Below are 14201 nucleotides of genomic sequence, written 5' to 3' on the forward strand. Positions count from 1 at the left end.
TAACTGCAATCATTACAAATACTTTCCTTTTAACGTGAAACTGTGAACCATGACTCCTCCCTTGAAGACTCCCTCCCATGACGACTCTCTCTCATGACGACTCTCTCTCATGACGACTCCCTCTCATGACGACTCCCTCTCATGACGACTCCCTCTCATGACGACTCCCTCAGACTACCGTCACATAGTCCTTCAGACTACCGTCGCTTTATCTTCAACTCTTCCTTCACAATGGCCATTGATCCAAAATTTTCGTACATGTAAAGCGATGACTGCAGCAGTCCTTAAAACCAAAATAAACTCCATTATTATCAACCGCCGATATGGTCTAAAAAGTGACATAACATAGGAATCGCCAAGCCAAACTTCGCCCAGATTCCTCGTGCCTAGGTCTGACGCGCAGAGGGTCCCGGGCTCGATCTCCGGCGAGACAGACATGTAAATGATGCATTCAGGTTTCTGTTTTTGGGTCTGAGTGTTTGTGCATTCGTTCATGCGTGCGTCCATGGCACCCACGACACAGGGAACCCCAGCCTGGAACTAAAGTGTTGAAAGCGTCTCACAAACTTTAAATAAAACAAAATTTCCACATCATTTCAACTGCCAACAGAGTTCATATAATTATCAATTCTCGACAACACAACAGGAAAATAATTATAGTTCAAAAACCAAAAACCACGCTAACATCGCACAAGCAAAGTCTTTAATCCTGTTTTCTGACGATCCTGATAAGAAGAGTAGGATAAAATTATTACAATCGTGTATTGTCATCGGTTCTTGACAATTGTTCAAAATTTTAAATAGATCGTATCGTTCAAATTGGGTAAAAATCGAGTCCAAAGATACTGTTACGTACATACATACGGATCAAGCTAATAAAAGCGTGGCAAAAATCAATCACATTTTTGAAAATCACAATTGTAGTCAAAATTGTCAATGCACATACAATTTCACACACAATTCATCCGCAACACAATACACATACAATTTATTTTTTTCTTAATTTTCTCGGCCACAATTCTAAAAAACTTCGTTATGTTATTATCAATTATCCCCATAATTAACACCGTCTGCATGTTATTGACTGTATCCCATGACTATGCATTTATCTATACTGTTACATAAAAAAACATTTTAATTCTAACCTATTCTAGAAAACATTTTATTTTGCAAGTAGTGCCCGTTACCATAAATTGTTTTAATATGTATAGTAAACTTGTAGCCTGTTGTAGCTTGTACTTTGTCATCGCACCAAACCATTTAAATTATCCATACCATTAAAATATCTCGCGAAACACAATTACTGATTCCCAATAATTCTCTGGATATACTAGCCATACGGAGAGGCAGCTCACGCCACGAGCGGGTCCGGTTGAGGAACATTAGGCCTTTGGGTTAGGTTAGGTAAAAGATCATAGAACTAATGTATTTCACATACGTATTCCACCTTACCCTGCAATAAATTAATTCAATTGAAATGAAAAATATACTACACAACTGTACTGCACATACTAATGTATCGACAACTTTAAAGTAAAACATACGCGTAGAAATTATTGAAACGTCTCGCCTTATCTAAAGTCAATGTGCAATATTCAAAATTATTAGGTAGGAGTTGCGAACGCATTTTTTTAAGCCAGAGCATATCTTTCTAAACTTTACAGACCAACGATGCATAAAGAGACCACTTCCTTATCTCAGACATACCTGTTCCACGTTATATATTTTAGCCTACGTCGTGGTCTTGAGAAAAAAGAAGATCCAATCCCTCACTACAATTTTTGACAAATGCCTTTCAACTTTATAATACCGAACAAGATGACACTGCTCACAAGAAAAAAAAAAAAATCGGTGTTATTTGACGACCCATCCCTTGTATATAAACATCTTTCATTCAATCATAACTTCGTTATCTTACAGTTACACCCAAGTAGCTTCGTATTACTTGAAATGACATCGTTTTGTAAAACCAAAATAATTTCCACATATTTAGGAAATCCCATATGGAACAAGGACATCTTAAAAACTAACTAACCGGCACAAACCCCATTCTTTTATTGTACAGCACTATGCAATAACACGTCACCACCCCACTAGGCCTCTCAGTTTAGAGAAAAAAAACAGCAAAAGAAACTCATATCGTTTCCATATTTTTCCAAGTTTTACACAATTCGCTATAACATTATTTAACGATTAATTTATAGTTTTTTTTGACCGGTGTACCGCAGATAAACCCACTGTTGACTATTAGACACTTCATATCAGTAGAGCTAAAAAAAACTGAATAAAACATCGTATCACATACTAACTCCATCGTTTGCATTCATACTCGTAACAATCAAACGCATTCATTCCTAATTAATACTGTGTATTCAAAATAAAGTGTTTCTTCGGGCTTTTCGATCACACACAACAACATAAAGACAAAGCGTACCTGTTATTTTATCACACCGTATAAACTCTGTCTTGATACCTCTAATGCATAATTTGTTGAAGAATACATCTGCACATAGCTAGATTTTCGTAGAGACGTGAGGCTACTCCAGAATCCAACCGTAGTATTCTTGCGTCTGTAATTATCTCACAAATGGACCATTTAATTTTAAATTAATTCAGCGATACCACATGACCGATATAAAAATTCCCTGTACAGCATCGCCCGTTAGCAGATAAATAAATAATCTTCTTTATCTGTAATAAAGTAATAATATTTAACCATTTTCTATTATATTATTAACTACACTCATTGATCTATTGTCATTGACTACACTCTACAGATTTCCAATTTCCAAGTAAAGCGTTGAACTGAGAACTTTCGTACTCATTACACAAACCCAATATTTACTTCATCCATTTTATCTACTCGTAATGCAACCTTCATCCCATTAAAAAAGTGACGCGATATTCTATTTCCAATATTATGTTAAAATTTACGATACATTAAATAATATTTCGCTATCAATAATAATGCAACCAAAAATACTGCAATAGCAACAAGTTCACAAATTATTACATAAAATGTACAAAATAATTCATTATTTTAATTTCCGAAGTGACAAAGTCATTTTATATTGACATAAATTTTTCCTCTACCGAACTTCATAGAAACAAAAGGAGGTTTTTATTAATTTCATTTCGTACATTTTCAAAATTTTCCAAACTATCATCGTTTCATAGTATGTGCACATGTTATTATTCTTTTCTCTTGTGTATTAAGTTTATTGAGAAATTAAAATACACGTCCCCGAAGCAGCGAATCACATGATGCAGAAATCAATCGTCTTCAAGATCTTATTTTTTTTCTTGCGGTCATTTCTTTAATGTAAACTATCTACAGCATCACTTCACTTTGTTAGGATATCCAAGACATTATATTACGTTTGTAGCTACAAAGCTTCCAATGTCAATTTTGTCTATCTTCATTTGTCACACATTTTTGCAGAATTTATGATATCCTTGAAATTATCACGATTATTCCTGGGGCGCTGGGTTGGGCCACTTCTGATGTCGGCTGATGGCCACACATCTTCTTTGCTTCCTTCAGATAATAAGATCGTACATAGGGCGATGTAAGAGATCAGCGATCCAAATGACAATCATCACTAAATATTCACCATTACACTTTTATTATACAAACACAAATTCACAAGTCTCATCAAACAATGGAAACTAGAACAGAATAATAAGATTCATCTCGATTTCGGTTTACAACGATCCGTCGGAGCTCTCCGATCATTGCCGCCATGACAAGACCGTCTGTCTTCTTCTCCAACGTTCCGTTACGCCCGGCGCCATCTCTCGCCAAGGCGTTGTAAACTCCAATACGTTCGTAATTTGAATCACTCAAATGACCTGCGCCGACATATATATATATACAGTAACGTCCCGTGCAGACGCAATTGGGCTACTGGACGTGCCAAATAATAAGACATATTTACATACGTACGCAAAAAACATTACCCTCTCCAATCCGCAAATATTTCACACGACACGGCGCGTTCCATGCCTAGATACTCGTATACCTAAATGCCCTATGTACGGCCCGCGTCCGCAATATGATCGTTGCTCCGAGCTTGCGGGTCGCGCTATAAGTTTTTTTATATCTACATTCATACAAGGTGGTAGAAGCCTTTGTGGTTCCACTCCGGCGGCACCACCGCCACACCTATTTCTGCCTAATAACAGCAGTGTTAGGCGCTGCTGTGTTCCGTTTTGAAGGGTGTGGTAAGGGAGACATACTTTTCCGAGGCGTTCCAGCTTAGTCCTCAGGGGTAGCGGCGCATCTGTGGCCGACCTCATGTAGGAAATTCAAATCCTAATTGGGGTTGATTGCAGATGTCCATTGGAGGCAGTAGCTACTTACTATCAGGTGGACTGCATGCTCGACTGCTACTCCTATATTATAAAAAAATGTATATATTACATGTTCCATACATACGCTAGAAAACATTACCCTCCGCAGCACGTTAAAACATTATCTTCCGCAAATATTTCACACAACACCGCGCATTCGATGTGTCTACATATAAATGCCGTACAGAAAAACTATTATACACGACATACAGAATTCTAGATGTAAATGCCCCATAGTGCCCGTGTCCGCAATATGCTCGGTGCCTCGTCCTGCTTGCGGGTCACATAAGGGTTACCTACATGCATTTAAATACACTTTACATCTACAGACATGTATCTTGTTACATACGCTACAAAAAAAATACTCTCCGCAATCCGCAAATATTTAACACGACACGGCAAGAATTCTAGATATAAATGCCCTACAGTGCCCGCGTCCGCAATATGCTCGCTGCCTCGTCCGGGCTTGCGGGTCGCATAAAAAATGTCTGTTCCGTTCGGCGCGGCGCTAACGCCCTAATGACAGCACTCGCCGCCCGCGCGGACTAGGGCCGCAAATGATACTGGTTTTTGTATACATATATAGCGGTAGTCGCCATAATAGCAAATACTGAAAATAGAAAAGCTTAAAATTAAATGGTGGTCGCTATAAAAACTAAGGTATTTGTCGGCGTTTCTTGCTTTATTTATAGATCCGTAAAAGGTAAACAATTCAAATTCGCCGCGTTCGTAATGTGCTCGTCGCCTCGTTTCGGCTTGCATGAGGGTTAATTGCAAGCATTTATATACCTATTTACATCTACACACATGTATCTTTTACGCTACAAAAACATTGCCCTCCGCAATCCTCAAATATTTCTTCACATCACATGGCACATTCTATGCATCTAGAATATTCTAGAATCTAGATACATATAAATGCCCTACAGTGCCCGCGTCCGCAATATGCTCGCTGCCTCGTCCGGGCTTGCGAGTCGCATAAAAAATGTCTGCTTCGTTCGGCGCGGCGCTAACGCTCTAATGACAGCACTCGCCGCCCGCGCGGGCTAGGGCCGCAAATGATACTGGTTTTATATATACATACAATAACCTGGCCGATTTAATTGCAAATACTGAAAATAGAAAAGCTGTATAGAAGACCTGTATTTTCCGGCGTTTTTCACTTAATTTATTAAACTGTAAAAGATAAACAGGCCAAATTTGCCTGCGCTAGATTGCTAGCGCAGGCAAATTTGGCCTGTTACGTTTAAGCAACGAGCATATTGATGCTCGTTGCTTCGTTCGGGCTTGCATGAGGGTTAATTGCAATAATTTATGTACCTTTTTACATCTACATATATATGTCATGTTATTTACATACGCTAAAAAACAATACACTCTATAATCCGCAAATATTTCACACCACACGGCACGTTATATGCATTTTGAATTCTAGATATAAATGCCCTACAGTGCCCGCGTCCGCAATATGCTCGCTGCCTCGTCCGGGCTTGCGAGTGGCATAAAAAATGTCTGCTCCGTTCGGCGCGGCGCTAACGCCCTAATGACAGCACTCGCCGCCCACGCGGGCTAGGGCCGCAAATGATACTGGTTTTTGGTAACAAAAAATATTGTTTTTTCTTTATTTGGTAGGAGTCTTACGGCTTTGTTATATCACTACTGTAATAAGATCCTAGTTGTATTATCCAAATATACAATATACCGACTATACTCAATAATATAGGTGTACACCCACATGATTCTGATACTTTTTTCATCATGATAATATATTTTAGTGTTTTTGATGAGAAAATAATAATAATAGGTAGATATGATTCAAATTCTCAATTTGTATATTAGGTATATTACATATATTATTTATAAGTAATTTATATATTTTTTTCTCTTATCATATAGTTTCATATTACACCTCTTTGGTATACTGTCTAAAACTATTCCAAGGCCTTCACAGAATAAACATTTTAGTTTCGCTGATGTCTTGCCGAGGAATAATTTGACGATATTCGGGACCTTTCAGACGGTACGAAGTGGAGGTGTACACCGTAAATAAATGTACGCAGTTGGCACGGCGCGCCTAATGACTGAGCCCGGACGCTTTGAGGATAGGGGCGCAAATGACGGAATTTTAACTATTATACAACTTCTTATTAATATTTCTTAAAAATTGCGAAATATGTTATTTCGATGTATGTATTTTTGTGTATGTCTCATTCTTTAGCAAGGCCTACAACCCAAATATTTGACGAATTTTAACATATTGGTAACTTAGGTACCTTTGTATAGTAGTCCATGTGACCCATGGAGACCTGACATCAAATCCTACTACGAAAATGTTTCTATTTATAACGAATTACTATTTATACTTTTGACGAATAAATGGTAATGCATTTTGTAATAAAACATAAACGGTACTTATATAAGACGTTTTATCCATCTTCAATTAGGGTTAACCTCCATACAGGTTTTGGTCCTATTTTGGTCTCAGTGACTGCAATGCAGTGTTACTATCTACTTATACCATATATACGATATTTCTGGATATTTTTCTGGTAGCCAGCGCTACGCTACTATAAGTTTTTTAATCATCTTCAATTAGAAACCCATCCTACACATAATCAACCCATTACCGTCTCACTACTGAGCATTTGTCTCTCATAATAAGAGGGGTTTTAAGCCATAGTCTACCTTGCTGACCATGTGCGAATAGGTAGACTTCACACATGGTCACTTTGAGAACTTTATTTTCCATTATATTCAATACTTCACACATCCTTGAGAATTTTCCATTTTTAGAAATTAATTATCACTTGCTAAACGGTGAAGAAAAACATCGTGAGGAAACCTGCATACCTAAAAGATTTATAAAAAAAATCTCAAATGTATGTAAAGTCTACCAATACGCACTTGGCCAGCGCGATGGACTATCTACTATCTACTTTCTACTTTCTCATTATTAGAGGAGATCCAGCAGTGGGACAGTAATGGGTTGATGATGATGAGAATTTTCCATTTCCATCCCATTCCGGTTTTACTAATGCAAGCTGCCTGACGTGGCCTCTGTAAGTACTACCTACCGCTGTCATAAAACGTGATATTTTCGTGATATTTCTCCGGGTAATACGAGTATAACTCACTTTCAGCTGCATTACGTTGATAAAAATGTCTGCTACCAGCGGGCGCCGACGCCCTCTAATGACAAAGCTCTCGCTACGGCCGCTTCTATGTAGGGACGCAAATGATTGTTATTGTAACTTATTGTATTATTTATTGAAAATAAACTATTTTTTTTTATTTTTTTAAGTAAGTATACTTAATACGTACTTTAAATACTTTTGAAGTACAAATTGATTTAATAAACTATATTTAATATTAGACGCAGGCTTACAATAAACAAACAAATTGGGTTTTTAGAGCACCTACGTATTCTAATAGTTATAGAAAAGGTAGGTTATGGTTAAATCTAACACTGCTGCGTAATATTTGTGACGTACACAATTATTAAAGTGTTTTTAAAAGTATTAAAAACGAGTATTAAAAAGCAGTAGTAGATTTATGAGTATGATAAACATCGTAAGAATTATACATTACTTAAGCTCAGTACAACTTAAATATTTAAAAAATACTAATATAAGACATAAGTTAAGTACGCAGGAGCTCTGCAACGCCACTAGGCTCAATCTCCGTGGTATTAATGTATTCGCTCCCCTATTATACGGTATTGCCCCTGCGGCGCCCCTCGCCGAGTTATCACGTAGTTATGGAAACTGCTATAATCGGAACGATATAGATTATGGATTTACTGTCACTGGCTTACTGAGTTAGAATGTGTCATATTAGTGTGACGCTCTTCACACTTGAGCACAACAGCTTTATACGTATTAAGGCGAATAAGTGTAGCGTTGGTGCTACCGCAGAAGTGTGGAGTCTTTTCATAGTGAATTACTGACTTATTAATTATTAGACGTTGCGTTGCAAAGAATCCTCCTATTCTGATCTGTGTTCACGAAAATATGTCGCATCTTTAGAATTATAATGACGTAACTTCAAAAACTAGTCAAACCAATTTATGTTAAAAAATATTTTAAAAATTTACTATGGGATGTCGTGTTATTACCCTAAATTCCGTAAACTGGGAGTAACATCTACATAATATATCAGATTGAGAGCGAAATAAAAGCAGCCTGATTCAAATATATTTTTCTCAAGTGCACTTACGGCATTATAATTCCAAGGATGCGGTATGTCCTTTAAGTACTCTTTCATGATATTCATGTACATGTAAACGCAAATTACTAGGTCAATATTTAAACCAAACCTGCTGCAAATTCTCTACATCCACCCAGGGTTGACTGGTAGAGTTTGCCCTTTAGTACATTTCTTTTTAGAGGTGATGCAATCAATCCTTACTAATCCTTACTTCTTTACTAATATTATAAATCCGAAAGTAACTCTGTCTGTCTGTCTGTCTGGTTGTCTCTTCTTCACGCCTAAACCACTGAACCGATTTTAATGAAATTTTGTATAAAGATAGTCTGAGACCCGAGAAAGGACATAGGATAGTTTTTATCCCGGAAATCCCACGGGTACTAGGATGGCGATCTAAGATCGATTAATCGGAGAATCGATGTTTTGGATCAAAACATCGATTATTTTAATCGATGTTAGTAAGGATTGAATTGTAAATTATGCATTTAATCAAGTGATGATCTTTAGCAAAGTTGAAGGTACGAATTTTCAGTTTTATGTATGTTAGTATGTTATATTGTTTTTTTTTAAACGCGGGCGAAGCCGCGGGCAAAAACTAGTTTTAAATAAATAAATCAATAAATAAGCATAACTAAGTAGTGTCAGCCCTGCGTGGGCGCTCCTACATATTTAATTTGCGACTGGTTTCTGTCCGGCGCCGGACTCGTTATGGCTCCATCGCGGGCCACACGTACAAACGTATAAATTAGGGTTTACTCTACACATTTTTATGGAAATGTAGCTTAGCTGGTGGCTTAGGTGGTCAGTGTTAAGGATTTGTTGGGTATTCAAGGACTTCTGTGAATATCACTTTAAATCGGACACAATTGTCGGCTTAAGAGAAAACAAAATATGTTGAAAAGTTACTTCTGCATAATAAAAAAATAACGCTTTTAACTCTTAGCCCTACACAAGAATTCTGTGTCGTGGGTTACATGAACACAAACAAAAACAAATACACAAACATACCTAGAAAAAATATCTAAATTCATCATTCCTTCGACTCCAATTACGTTCCTGTGGAGATCCCGGAGCCCGAGCGCAGAGGACGGTCACCGGGGGGGTTTTAGTGCGGTAAAAATCCCACATAACCCGGCGTCGCTTTCACGACGGTTGGTACTATAGGTTTTATCGGTTTCCCACACGTGATTAAAAAAACATGCTTGCCACTCCTAAGGATAAGGCTTACCTTACCTTTCACTTATCAAACAGCATCCACGCCATTGATTCGAAAGAGATTGATTAACGCTAGATCTATATCGACACCTATGTGTGGTACTATACTCTATAACCTTTCAAAACGTTTCGATCCTTACGAACGGCATCCTATAGCAAAATGCCTGTAGAAGTATACGTAAAGGCAAAGGCGTTACGTATTAGACAAGCAATTGTAAGGCTGCTTGATTGAATTGTTATATAGATGCGTGGGTGTTCTCGCTGTCTGGGTGTTTACACGTGCGTCATTTGTGATATCGAGTTAAATTGACATGTTTTATAATGTCTCTGTTATGTAATAATAACTGTCACTACTAAATACTAAATATACTTTACTATAAAATATCAAAATTTGTTTTAAATATATAGCATTCTGTTTTAACGGGGTAATGTAATAGCTGGTAATGTAATAGATGTTTGAAGGTGGTAGAACCCTTTGTGGTTCGACTCCGGCAGCACCACCGCCACACTTATTTCTACCTAATAACAGCAGTGTTAGGCTACTGCTGTGTTCCGGTTTGAAGGGTGTGGTAAGGGAGACAGACTTTTCCGAGGCGTTCCAGCTTAGTCCTCAGGGGTAGCGGCGCGTCTGTGGTCGACCGCAGGTAGGAATATCTAATCCTATCTGGGGTTGATTACAGATGTCCATGGGCGGCGGTAGCAACTTACCATCAGGTGGACTGCATGCTCGTCTGCTACTCTTATATTATAAAAAAAAAAAAAGCTGATAATAGCTGGACCAAATGTGAATAGAATTACGCTTTATGTTGTGCCTGTGTTTGAGTTCGACTCACACTTGGCCAGTGTTTATCCGACTGCGGAGGGTAATGTTTTTCGAGCATATGCATGTTTGTAGGTATGTCTCATTCTTTGGCATGCAGTCCAAACGGCTTGACGGATTTTTACATCTAAGTATTTTGTATATATTTATTATTATAGATTTTACATGTAACTATTTTGTAATAAGTACTTGTATTTCTATAAATTGTGCGATTGACACCGACTGTATTTTTAAGCCATGGATTAACTTTTATCTATTCATTTTTCACACTATAAGTGTGATTGCCTAGTGGTATGATACATCATACTTTCCAAAGATTCGGGTTTGATCATTAGCACGCGTCTCATTTCTGTACTCATATGTCAATGTCATGTCATACTGCATATTAATTTTCACCTCCTTCAACGGAACCAATATAACGGAGAGTTCTCTAAAATGTCTTTAAATAACTGTAATTTTTAATCTTATCAAATTGGTTACACTGCGTATTACACATTAATTATCACTTGCTTAAACGGTGAAGGAAAACATCGTGAGGAAACCTGCATACCTGAGAAATTAAAAAAAAATCTTAAAGGTATGCGAAGTCTACGAATTCGCACTGGGCCAGCGCGGTGGGCTATGGTCTAATCCTTGTCATTCTGAGAGAAGCCGTGCCCAACAGTGGGTCAGTAATGGGTTGATGATGATGATTTACACTTTCGTTTTAGTTAAATTTCGACAATGTTATTATTCTGTATATCGGAATAATTATAAAATCATAAGATCGCGATGAGATTGTATTAATTGTAAGTATAGAGTTTCTAAATCATCTTTTATCTTGATCCTATACAGTTATTAACGAAAAATCTACATTAAATTTTTATTATGCCTAAAATATGCCTAACATTTTAAAATTTTTAAACTTACGTATAATACAAAATATTCAAGCATCAAACCCGTTTTCGCGGCGTATACGGCAGCCCATTAAACCGGGTCGGTGACAAGGTGACGTGCTCGCCGTGGGGGCGCGATAACACGGCCCGTATCCTGTGTCGTGATGCCCGCCCGCTCAATACATACCCACCCGTTTATAGACGCCTGGTACTTTTGTACGTAGACCTTTTGTTTCGTACGCTCCTTGACGCGTTTTGGTTCACTTTACGCGTTGTGAAATTTGTGTGGAGAGTTCTAATGCGTACAACTTTAGTTTGCTTATTGCCTGGTGACATAAAGTCGGTGACAAGGTGATATGCCAACGCTGCGGGGGTGCGATGCTTGACGCCTGTCATATATGTAGTACCTCATTTTTAAGCGAGTGCATATGCCGTATGATTGTAAACTTCTATTTAATATTCGTTTCTATCAGTCTATTTCTGCTTATTTGTCTTATTTTTAAATAGGTTTCGTACGGAGTATTTTATTTTATAGTAATGTATTTTTAATAATTTCTTAGTATATCATAAAAAAAAAATACAGAAAAGTAAAAACAAACATTGATTCAGAGCGATATAAATTATAAATTTAAACATTGAAAAAACTTTATATAACTAAGGTCCACTGGGTTAAAGTTACTCTGAGTTTCGTGGAATTAATGCAAGTCTCGCTTCGCTATTCCTTTTTGTTTTGGACGTAGACGCGGCAGTTATTTTGAACGTCCCTTGAATTTCCGTCGCCAAGAGACCGAATGAAATGATTTATTGTCGTGATAGAATGTGATCCTTGTGCCGATAAATTCGGTAGCTCAATTAGAGGCGACTCTGTAGTCGCTTTATTTTGTTATTAAAATACGAGGAGGGCTATAAGAATACCTTTCTATGTATATTTTTTCGATTAGTATCTTCGATTCAATCGCATCTAAATATACGACACGAGTATAACCCCTCGGAAATTACGTGAACGTTTTTTTCTTAGCCGGTGAAAATATTTTGGCGTCTTGAGAGAAGACAATCATTTTATTCGATTATATCTTCATGGTTATAGGCGCCTGGTACTTCGGGGAATTACTACACGCTTCGCTGCGTTCGTCTTTTGTTTTTGTGCGACGCTTGTGAAAGGGGGCGGGCGCGGTTTTGATACCTAACTCGATTTGGTATTGCAGCTTTAAGCCTAACGAATACAATAATTACTTACTACCGGATAATTACAAACGTTTGGTTATGATTATGTGACGTATTTGGATAAAAATAAAGTTTTTTGTTATGTCCGAGAGACATTTCTCTAAAGCGATGATTTCGAGGCCGTGATTCCGTGATTCAACAGTCGATTTTCTAAAACATCTCGCAATATCGTAACTTTGACTATATTTTGAATATTAAAAGTGCCTTTGAAAAACGTTAAAGGCGTTTCTGAAGGGGATATAAAGTAATGAAGCTGTATCGACTCAACATCACGTCTCATTTTTTATTGCGATCTAAGCGTTTGCTAGAAATATTTCGTGCTTTGTGACGATTATGTACAGTGAATGGGTACGTGTTAATTCTGTCTGTGAAGCCGGTGTGAACTTATTGTTTTTGTAGCAGGTAGCTTTTGAAACTATATTGTCACGATACGGTGGTCACTATACGATTTGTTGTGGGCACATCACACTTTTTATAATACTTTTTATGCGCAGGAGTGCAGGACTAATGATTTCTTTTTGTTGCAGGTAAATGACAAATTTTGGATCATTTATTGTTTTCGGTGAGTTGTAGCTGTTTTAGGAATACTTAAAATATCGGTGATTTCGTACACACAGTCGTTGTGGCAGTCTTAATTATGAAATAGGTAGCTCTCCACACTACATGAAACTTAATATAAGTATGTATATTTTTTTAAAGCAAACAATGCTCTTTACACCCTATTCTCATTAAGAGCGAAGATGCTTCGTATTATAATTGCAATGGACACAAATAGAAATGCGTAGCACAAAGACCTAAATAGTATGTTCTGGAACATTGCAAAAACCCTTTGACATCTGACTGATATGAATACCAGACTACAATCTTCAAATTAATCAAAAATAATATGTATTCATCTATAAAAAGCGTGTACTTATGTACGCCCGTAACAAGTGAAACTATATACTTATAAAATACAACATGAAACGACACATCACGACACTACTCTTGGTGTCGATTTAAATAAGTTACTTCCATTATTACACAATCGTCTCAAGAAGTATAAATTCAATAAGTATTGTTTTTCCCAAACGCCCCAAATTTCAATACCTTAAATTATCAAGTGTCAAGACGTGTTGTTCCCGCTACAAGGTGTCGAACACGCGACAACGCACCCGAGCCGGCAGATTCCATGTCAGTCGCGCCGCCGCCGCGCCGCCTCGCCGCTAAGTATAAATACTTGTACGGTAACCCGTTTCTGGTCAAATATAATAAGGGTTTTTTCGTCCCAGTTGGCTGTTTTTAACTTTAAGGTTTACTAGGTATTTTACTTATAGATCCCGGAGTTATCCAACAAGCGTTGAGGATGGTCATCGGGGGTGTTTTAGTGCGATAAAAATCCGTCATAACCATGCGTCGCTCCCACGTCGTCGGGTGCCTTTTTAAGGTTTCCCCCTCATAAAGTTTTTTTGTACCAATGTTGGCTGTTTTTACATAGTGGGTTTGCTAGGTATTTTAGTTATATTCTA

At 37.5% G+C, this 14201-nt stretch overlaps 1 protein-coding gene and 1 long non-coding RNA gene across 8 annotated transcripts in view; one reads left to right on the forward strand and one right to left on the reverse strand.

The window, feature by feature from the left end:
- Positions 1–14201, forward strand: part of LOC140756616 (nucleolar protein 4) — a 229168-nt gene that overhangs the window by 57382 nt on the left and 157585 nt on the right. The window lies entirely within an intron of this gene.
- LOC140756453 (uncharacterized) lies at positions 941–3316 on the reverse strand. Of its 2 annotated transcripts, none has more exons than XR_012103888.1 (3): positions 2835–3316; positions 2435–2691; positions 941–1453 (listed from the first exon to the last, which is right to left on the reverse strand). It is a non-coding gene; the product is annotated as an uncharacterized LOC140756453 (long non-coding RNA). The 2 variants fall into 2 exon arrangements; XR_012103889.1 differs by lacking the exon at positions 941–1453 and adding an exon at positions 1550–2270.

The sequence above is a fragment of the Epargyreus clarus genome, unplaced genomic scaffold (assembly GCF_041222505.1).
Source record: "Epargyreus clarus isolate Ecla_fem2 unplaced genomic scaffold, WU_Ecla_fem_2.2 ptg000035l, whole genome shotgun sequence".
NCBI classification, from domain to species: Eukaryota; Metazoa; Arthropoda; class Insecta; order Lepidoptera; family Hesperiidae; genus Epargyreus; species Epargyreus clarus.